Source organism: Eptatretus burgeri, chromosome 6 (assembly GCF_056783735.1).
Source record: "Eptatretus burgeri isolate ZD-2024b chromosome 6, Ebu_testis_v1, whole genome shotgun sequence".
NCBI classification, from domain to species: domain Eukaryota; kingdom Metazoa; phylum Chordata; class Myxini; order Myxiniformes; family Myxinidae; genus Eptatretus; species Eptatretus burgeri.
This window is the reverse complement of record NC_140966.1, coordinates 98,391,391-98,401,554: the sequence shown is the minus strand read 5'-3', so window position 1 is coordinate 98,401,554 and position 10,164 is coordinate 98,391,391. Positions and strand designations below refer to the sequence as shown.

The following is a 10,164-nucleotide window of genomic DNA, read 5'->3' as shown; positions in this document are numbered from 1 at the left end:
TAAGGTCAGGTCAGGTATGGGAGCATGTGCCAGAACAAGATTTATTCATACAATATTTATATTTTTTTTATACAAGATTCCACATGGGCTTCTGCTGTGTTCCTGTCTATTTTAGGATCAAATGTGCAGTTAAAATCACCCCCAATGCAGACACAGTGATTTGGATCAACTGTCTGTAAGTGGTAGATCACAGAAGCAAAGAAAGCTCTTCGTTCTGCACTCTCACAGCGTGCATACAAGTTAAATAATGTAAAATGAAAATTGTTAATCACGAGTTCAAGAGAAAGGAATCGACCTTTTACAATCTTCAGGAAAACACATGACTCGGGTGTTAGCCCTGGTCTAAGTATAAAAGCAAGACCTGCCGAAAGAGAAGACAGGTTACTAAAATAACACTGCCCCCCAAAAAGGCGACACCAATCATACTCCACATTCTGAGTGATATGTGTTTCTTGCATTAAAGTATGTCTTTTTTTTGCGCTTAAATAAACTTTGCACTTGAACTTGGCGATTGTGATTTGCACCTCCACCATTTATGTTTAAAGCGCCAAAAGTGATTTTCTTCATTCTTTATCAAAAGGCTTTATCGACTGTTGCGAAATTTCAAGACCTGCTTTCGTGTGATGAATTTCTGAAGACGGTGCAACTGTGACTTTGTTGGTGGGAAATCAATGGGCTTTGTTGTTATTATTATTATTATTGTTATTATTATTTTTTTTTTTTTTTTTTTTCCGCAGTTTGGAGAAATGAAACGAAATCAGTAAATGTATCTTTGATAACCACTTTTCGCTGTCTATAGGCTTCATTTAGAAAAGAAAATACAAGTTGAGGAGCTATCATTGACTGACTCATCGGAGACTGAGACAACTCAGGCACCTCAACATCTACATCCGACTCTGACGTTTCTGACAACGCTGACAGGGTACCTCCAGGATCGAGAATATCAGCCTCTTTAGTCACTATTGGAATCTTCAGTGTCTCCAGAGATGTGCTGGAGAGCTCAATGGTACAAACTACATTACCCTGATGTTCGTTCGGCATAAACTGAGCCGAAACCCCAGTTTCTCCCTCATGTGTCGTGTTATCTATGGAATCAGTCGGAGACTCGGGAATACATGTTTCCATCTGTATGGGTAGAGGGGCACTGTCGAGGTATGAGTCAATCACCGTCTGCTCATTGGTAACCAGTGATGGTAATGGTTCAATTGAGGGTTTACTAACGTCCTCAGCATTGCCTCCTATTTCCGTTGAACAACGATTTCTATCTACAGAGATGAACCGCATCCTTTGAGATTAATTTTCCGCAATTTTTGAATCTAATTTACCATCCTCCTCTTCAAAAAGGGTCGAAACATGAAAACCAAATTGGGGTACGTTTTCAGCGACACTGTCCATCTCCAATACTACTTCCTTTGCAGTACTGAGAGAAAAACTAGCATCTGTTGCTCTTCGTTTTTTCGGGGTAATTGCAGGATCCTCGTCCATTTCTTCACGACATGAAAGAGCATCAGGACAGGTTGTACAATTTAAGGTTACTTCATTTTCAGTAATCGGGAATGATGTACCATTATTTTCGACACTGGGATTGGAAACAAGGGTTTTGTTAACATCCGTCTCACTACAGGAGGGAACAGCAGGAACAGCAGGAATCTGTAAACTATTAAGATTAACATCAGCCCGTTTTATAGGATCTGCAGTGTTGATATCCTTTTTGCAATCCATCTCTCCATGGCCATTTTTACCACACTTTGAACAGGAAATAGTCAGGTTCACCATGTACCTGAAACGTGGTCCCGTGGGAATTGCGTGCCAAAAGCGATTTTATTGTTTAAATGGCATCTAAAGGGTCTGAGTCGACAGAAAAACTTGGGTGGCAATTTTACTTTTGGGAATTTGGGTTTTTGTAGGTGCTTAAACGGGGGTACCGTCATTTCGCAGTTTATCGCCCGAAATGAAAGCGCTAATATTGATATAACTATTTTTATCTCTTAAAATTTTAATAGGAAAATTATGAAAAAAATCAGGTGTCTTCTTCATATCATCATTCATTAATGTACCAAATATTTAGTTGATTTCTGAAATAATTATTGATGTTTATGTATTTCCAGATATGCACTTATGAAGATGTTCACCTGGTTCGAAGCAAGGCCTGTTGATATTCAACGATAACGGACGTGACAATGAACTCACTCACCTACATCATTTGCGATAAAGGCAAGCGGAAGGGCTACACCTTTGTACAGAATGTTACATCAGATTCTATTGGTAACATAAAAAAAACTTTGCCGAGAAGCGAGCACAGTATGGAGAAAGGCAGTATGCAGCTCTGGCTGAAAATCTGTTATCACTCCAGACCTTGATCTCTATGAGAGAGCAGTGAAGATCCAAGAATCAGAGGGGAACACCAATTGGGTTCTACGTGCAGGGGAGCTCCACATATGTTTTGCAGCCCTGCATGCACTAGGAAAGTACATCGAAGGCAGCGGTCTTGACACGGTCGCCATCGGAAAGGGCATCTATTCTCCAACAACACTGCGTCACATCTATGGTGGGAAAGCATTCACGTGGGGTATCGAGTACCACACAGTAAATGCCTTGGCATGCTATGTCATGAAGTACGAGTAGCTTGATGCTGATGACACCTCAGTCATTGCAGAACAGTGCCATCAGTTCTGAGAAGGTCTGCACAGTCGAAAGAAAGAAAGCACCACAGTCTTTGACAACATATGTGCAAGCTACACTTAGACTATCGACGAGAAGATGACAACATCAAATGATGGAGAAGTTGGCAAATTCCTCATGAATTATGTGCATCAAGTCGAGTGCTTACTACACTTAATCCGAGCGTGCAGACAAGGTGACTGGGAAGAATATTTGGGCGCCCTTGACAATCAGGTCAAGTATTTCTTTGTGCACGACCTGTACAAGTATGCTAGACTGATGCCATTTCATTTGGCTCAAATGAATGCACTGAAGACAGAGGACCCTGACACCTGGAATGCACTTAAAGATGGTGACTTCTGTATCAAAAAGACAGGAACACCGTTCTGCAACATGTTTGTGGATCAAACCCTCGAACAAGAAATCCGAAGACTCAAGGTAGTGGGAGGGATCACAGGAATCACGCAAAATGTGTCTGCACTGACTCGCTTCCTGCTGACAGCACCAGAGTTGACCCGTATTGTCAGTGATTTCCGACACCACTACACTTTGACTACTGATGCAACTCAACAAGAACATTATCAACTATCAGGAACAATAGCCCAGCGGTTCGCTACAAATGTGGATAAAATGAAACGTGACTTGAAGAACATTGCGAAACGAACCCATTCGCCACTGACATGCAGTTGGTGAACATTGGGTCAATGATGGCTGTACCCGAAAGTGCGAAAAGCGATCTCCTGGACAGAGACTTGAAAGGGATGAATCCATATGAACAGTTTGTGGCTGACAGACTCGTAGATGCTTCTCCCGTTTCAATATGGGAGAGAATTGAGAAGATGAAGCTGAAGACACACAGCACGTGTGTGAAGAAGACAAGCTATGAAGTTCGAAACAAAGTTGTGAAGCTTCGTGAAGATCGCCAGTTACTAGTTCACTTCCTAGTAATTCAACAGTCTCGACCACAACTAGTAGACAAATTGGGAGACACAATCGGAAACTTTGAAATGGCGGTCACCCCTCATTTCCTCTTTGCAACAGATGGGACACTGCTGATCCCGAGTGACAAGAGCTCGTTCATAAAGGAAATAGAGTCATAAACACCACCAATAACTGCATCAGACAACACTACACCACGCATCCAAGAGGTACCAACTGAAATCGTTGCTCTCACCAACGATGAGGGAATGGAGGGTACCACAGAGGGTGTAGAAGAACATCCAGAATCCATCAAGGATTATGTCGGTCTGCACCCAACAAGTTACTCTGTTGACGATGACGAGTTCGGGTTGATGGAATCCAGGTTCGCCAGAGAAAGGGTCATCATCATTGATGGACAAGCGGTCGTACAGGGTATGAAGAAACTTCCAGTGATGCACACAATTAGTGACCTGGCTGATGCAATTGTCAAGAGAATTGACAACATGATGAATTTGTACAGTGAAGGACGAATCATCTTTGACCGCTATACAACAGGATCGATGAAAGAAAAAACACATTCCAAGCGAGCAGGCTCAGCACAACCAGTGAAGTTCATAATACAAGAAGGGATGAACATACACAATGTTCCTATGAAGCTTCTGCTATCTCATGTAGACACCAAGTCCCAGCTCACAGAATTTCTTGGGAAACGATTGCTGAAACATTTCTCTGGGAGTAACAAAGGGCTTTTGTTGTGTATGGGTCATCAGCATACACCAATGCAAACAACATCATCAGTCAGAATATTTCCACTCACAATCACGAGGAAGCTGACACACAGATCCCGCTTCATGTCATCGATGCAGCAAGACAAGGAACGTCAACGCGAGACATGTATGTGTGGTCCCCAGACACAGATGTGTTCTTGTTGTTGATAGATCTTGTTGCCAACCCCAGGACAATTGAAGATGTTAACTGGCAGAGGGAAATTCTTCCGGACAATTGACATCAGAGAGGTGCACTGCGATTGGAACGGAGAAGTCAAAGGCTTTGATAGGACTGCACAACTTCACTGGCACAGATTGGGGTGGAAAATTCTTGAGTATATCGAAGAAAGCGTGGATAACCAAGTTCATGCAACTACCTTCAAGCAGCAAGATTATCAAGACTTTCCAGATCTTTGGATGTCCAGACAGTCTTCCTGAAGCTGATGTTGTCAATGTCGAGACGTTCGTCTGCAGTGTATACTCCTGCAAAAGTTTGTGCGTCACATTGCCAGATCTTCGATGGGAGCTGTTCAAGGTCAAGAACTTGGAGGGTGAAAAGCTTCCACCGACACGAAGCACTCTGAAACCTCACATACAGCGTGCCAACCTGATGTCCAAAAGAGACAAAACCTACCAAGAACCAAGGCCAAAGAACCTGCTCTCAAAAAACAATGGATGGAAACTAAATGACGACAAAAACCTTATACCAGTACAATGTCTTGAAAAGCCAGCACCACATGTCATACTTGAACTAGTTAGATGTGGATGCAAAGGTGCGTGCAAAGAGAAAGTGAACTGTTCATGCCATTAAAAAAAAAAATAATAAAATAAAAAAAATCGGTTGCCATGCACAGCATTATGCAAATGCACCGACTGTAGAAACGTGAATGACTACAGTATTTGTGACGAAGATGACATGTAGCCAATCAGTTAGCCAATGTATTAAGATCAGCAAATGACCCAATAAGATTCTTTTAAGATTCCACATTCATTTAGTCTATTGTTAGTCTTCATCGAGATGTTGAGTGGAGTAATTACTGGTGGTAAAAGGTGTAGTGGTATGAATGTGTGATGATTCCAGAAAAGTATATTTTTATTTCCATTATTTGTATCAGTGCTATGAAGTCATGTCATGAATATTACATGAATGTCGTTTTTTTCTCATATATATATATATATATATATATATATATATATATATATATATATATATATATATATATATATATATATATATATATATATATATATATATATATATATATATATATATATATATATATATATATATATATATGTATATATGAGCCTGGTGTTGGCGCAGTGGTTAGGGCAGCGGCTTGGGATCCAAAAGGTCCTGAGTTCAAGCCCCGTTGGGCCAATGAATTAATACACCAGGGGGTTGACTCAGCCTGTCATCCTTCCGAGGTCGGCGAAATGAGTACCAGTATACTGGGCCGGTGTATACCCCGGTTAAAATAGGTGTACCATATCCCTGTGTCATAAGAGGCGACCAGGGTTGCGTCAGGAAGGGCATCTGGCGTAAAACATGTGCCAAATCACGATGCGGATCATATGGATGATCCGCTGTGGCGACCCCTTACGGGAGCAGCCAAAAGAAGAAGAAATATATATATATATATATATATATATATATATATATATATATATATATATATATATATATATATATATATATATATATATATAAAGATACACAATCATATCGTGTAAATATCACAGTATATGCCTAAATAATGTAGCAAAGGAAAGGCAATTCCTGACACTAACTGGTGCTGAGGTTATGAAAATCTTCAAGTCACGAATGACATTTCTGCATTGAATACTTATCTGGGAAGAACATACTTCATAAAATATTGCTACGTTACTATCATCGATTGGGCCAAGCATTCATTTATTGCACATATATTAAGTTAGAATTGTTTTATAGTAGGAGACAATCAAAGATGCTGAAATGGACAAAATCTTAAACTGGTTCAGAGAAGGCAGATATCGTTGTTTACAAACTCTGCATGTACAAATAATATATTTGTTAATACATCAATAATTATTCAGGATATCAACTAAATATTTGGGATATAAATGAATGATGATATGAAGAAGACACCTGATTTTTTTCAAAATTTTCCGATTAATATTTTAAAAGACAAAAATAGTTATAACAATACCAGCGCTTTCATTTCGGTCGATAAACTGCGAAATGACGGTACCCCCGTTTAAGCCTCCACAAAAACCCAAACTCCCAAAAGTAAAATTGCCACCCAGGTTTTTCTGTTTATTAACACCCTATCGATGACATTTAAACAATCAAATCGCTTTTGGCACGCACTTCCCACGGCATGACACGGTGAACCATACGAAAACCTTGGGGCAAAATCGTTTGACATGACCAAGGACTCCACAGAGAAAACACTTTAACAAAGCTGATGAAGCATACATTTGATATTCACGATCATTGAACTTTACCTTGAACGAAATATTCAGTCCCGTGTCATCACCGCTATCAGGAAGAACCATGGAAATCTGTCGACGAAAACTCATTACATGTTTTATCTGCTCGAATCGGCTTCTCAGTGGAATCATAGACATTCTTGACACAACTGTCCCATATCGCGACAAAACTGATCGTTTGTTTATCTAGTTTGTTTTAAACTAGTTTATCGTTTGGGATGAAAGGTGGAACATTTGATATTGCAATTTTCATCGCAGGGGTATCCATAGGGGACACTAACATAAAAACGACACTCTCTGTGGTTAAACCTGTACTCACGATATTTTGCACCAAGTTTTCGTCCGACACGAAAACAATGACTTTCTGACTCATTCGGGACGCAGCTCGGATATGTTCACAACCGATTACATCCCCGACTGCAAATACAACATCCTCAGTGAGGACACCGTCTGGTGGAACACAAACAATCGCGTGTTTCTGAGTTAAATTTTCAAATGCCTCATGCTGAGTGCGTACATTCACCATGATGGTAGTTTATCACCTCTTTGCCCGAACCAGACAAGAAGGTCACACGAAATGAATCGAAATAAATTAAAAATCAGATGCATTATGAGCAACAAAGTATTTATAAGGCCTCAAAAAAAAAAAAATCAGCGAGGCCACACCCAAATAGGCCAGCTCTCACTCTTTCTTTCTGTCAACGATAACAAAGGAGAAAAAACACGAATAAAACACCACAGAACACAACAGGAAGGAAAAAGGGAAGAGGGGAGGGGAGGGACGAAAACGACACTGAAAACTCACCACAACACAAAGCAGCAGCCCACGGCGGCCATGACACCACGCCCAGAAAACAAATGACCAGCAGGGGGCGCGAGAGAGAGACAGAGAGAGAGAGAAACAGAGAGAAAGAGACAGAGAGAAAGAGACAGAGAGACAGAGAGACAGAGAGACAGAGAGACAGAGAGACAGAGAGACAGAGAGACAGAGAGACAGAGAGACAGAGACAGAGAAAGAGACAGAGACAGAGAAAGACACAGAGAAGGAGAGGGACAGAGAAAGAGAAAGCCACAGAGAAAGAGACAGAAACAGAAACAAAGGAAGAGACAGAGAAAGCAACAAAGAAAGAGACAGACAGAGACAGAGAGAGAGAGAGAGAGAGAGAGAGAGAGAGAGAGAGAGAGAGAGAGAGAGAGAGAGAGAAAGAGAGAGAGAGAAAGAGAGAAAGAGACAGAGAGAGAGAGAGAGAGAGAAAGAAAAAGAGAGAGACAGAGAAAGAGACAGAGAGAGAAAGAGACAGAGAGAGAAAGAGACAGAGAGACAGAGAGACAGAGAGACAGAGAGACAGAGAGACAGAGAGACAGAGAGACAGAGAGACAGAGAGACAGAGAGACAGAGAGACAGAGAGAGAGAGAGAGAGAGAGAGAGAGAGAGAGAGAGAGAGAGAGAGAGAGAGAGAGAGAGAGAGAGAGAGAGAGAGAGAGAGAGAGACACTTGACTTTTGTATCTTTTGAGAATAAAAATAGAAAAGAAAGCCCCCAAATGAGAGTTACATTTTCATTTCAGAGAAAGAAAGAAAACTAAGAAACAATTTCTGAAGAAAGGTAAGGATGAATCGGGTGGATGATATACAAAACATTTCACAAAAGGATAAACATTCCTCTTTGACTTTGCAAATAACTTGTTTTATACACCATTTTGATTCGACCTGTGGTAATATTGCAGTTACTGAAAAGAAAGCAAAATCCAATTGAACACGACTTATTACAAGGTTTTGCAACAAAAACAAAGCATCTTCATCATTTACTCCAACACCGTCAAGTTTTCTTTTCCTTGACTAAAATACTGCCATCTTTGCCTGAGCAAGCAGGAAATTGCGAATACAGCATTGGGATTTTTGGTGGGATATCCAATCCATAGATGAACACACAAGTGTTAAAAATCAAACCAAACCACACCAAACAATTTCGAAGTAAAATAAATGAAGGTGCCAACCATTGGCATTCAACATCGATGTGAAAAAGGTTTTCAGATTTCTTACAAAAAGGACATTCATCTGCAAGCAGAATTGAAAAACGGTGTTACAAGTGATTAGAAGGAAGGATCCAGTGTACGAGTCTCCATTGGAGGTCACCATGTCGTGGTGGTACAGGAGGGTGATAAAAACCTTTCCAATTAGGAAAATAAGGGGGAGAACAAGGTAAGAGGTCTCTCCATCGAACCTTCTGCTGTGTTATTTGCCGTTGCGAAAGAAATTTTACACAACCCAAATAAAGGTCTTTTTGTTTGGGAAGGCCATTGAAGCCTCCGTTAAAAGGGGGACAAGGAAGAGGGCTGGCACGAGAAAAAGCACATACGAGTTCAGGAAAGGAGGAGAGAGAAGGTATTCGATGTGCATTTTGTTCATTGCTTTGGTGGTCTTGCTCCCAAGCAGGTGCAAGCTCTGTGTATGTCCAAAGCACACCACCTTATATGCATGCCACGATTCGAGAGGATCGCACACCCACCAGGCTTGCCAATGCATCAGCTCTGATCCAGCTGCCGTTTGGGCTGAGAAGACCTGTGACAGATTTAACGCCCTTGTCGGAAAAGCGTTGAATAAAACACCGATCAGAAGGCATATCATGGAAAAAGGGGTTATAGAACAAAGGTTCTTCCAGAAACATGTTTCGTGTAAGAATGTTTAGCTCTTGTTTTTGACAGAGCTTGCCAGGTGTTTAGCATGCTCTGATAGAAACCAGAGAGAGGGGATGTGTCGATTTTGGAAAGGTCCATCAGGAAAAGAGAGTGGTCAAAGCCTAACGTCCCAGCCTGTTGCAAAAGGTGATGAGTGACGTTGACCCATGGTGGAGAGGGTCGTGTGTATAGCATGAGAAGAGCAACCGAGAGTCGAAAGGCCATGAGCCGGCTCTTTATGTCGACGAGGCCTTGGCCTCCATCGGTCATTGGAAAAACTGAGGACCCCAGGTCGCAGCCAGTGTTTTCCGTCCCAGAAAAAGGACACAAAGCACTTCTGGAGCTGTTGAAGCAACACTGCTGGAGGACGCAGCTCGAAGAACCTGTGCCATAAGGTCGAGGCCACCAGTGTGTTGATGACCAACACCTTTCCACGATATGACAGTTGTGTGATCAGACCTTTCCATTTTTGCAGTTTACCCTCAACAAACTCGAGCAGACCAGCCCAATTCTTTGCTACTGTGGTATTATTACCGAAGAACACTCCAAGGTATTTCACACCATCATTGGCCCATGACAGTGGAGCAGGAAGTCTTGGCACCAAGTCGCACAACGGACCGAGCCAAAGGGCGCTCGTTTTGTTCCAATTTACTTTGGCTGAAGAAG

General features: G+C 41.5%; 1 pseudogene; it reads right to left on the bottom strand.

Moving 5' to 3' along the window:
- Positions 1 to 563: 563 nt before the first annotated feature.
- Positions 564 to 6,959, bottom strand: LOC147025435 (uncharacterized; annotated as a pseudogene).
- Between the last annotated feature and the right edge of the window lie 3,205 nt (positions 6,960 to 10,164).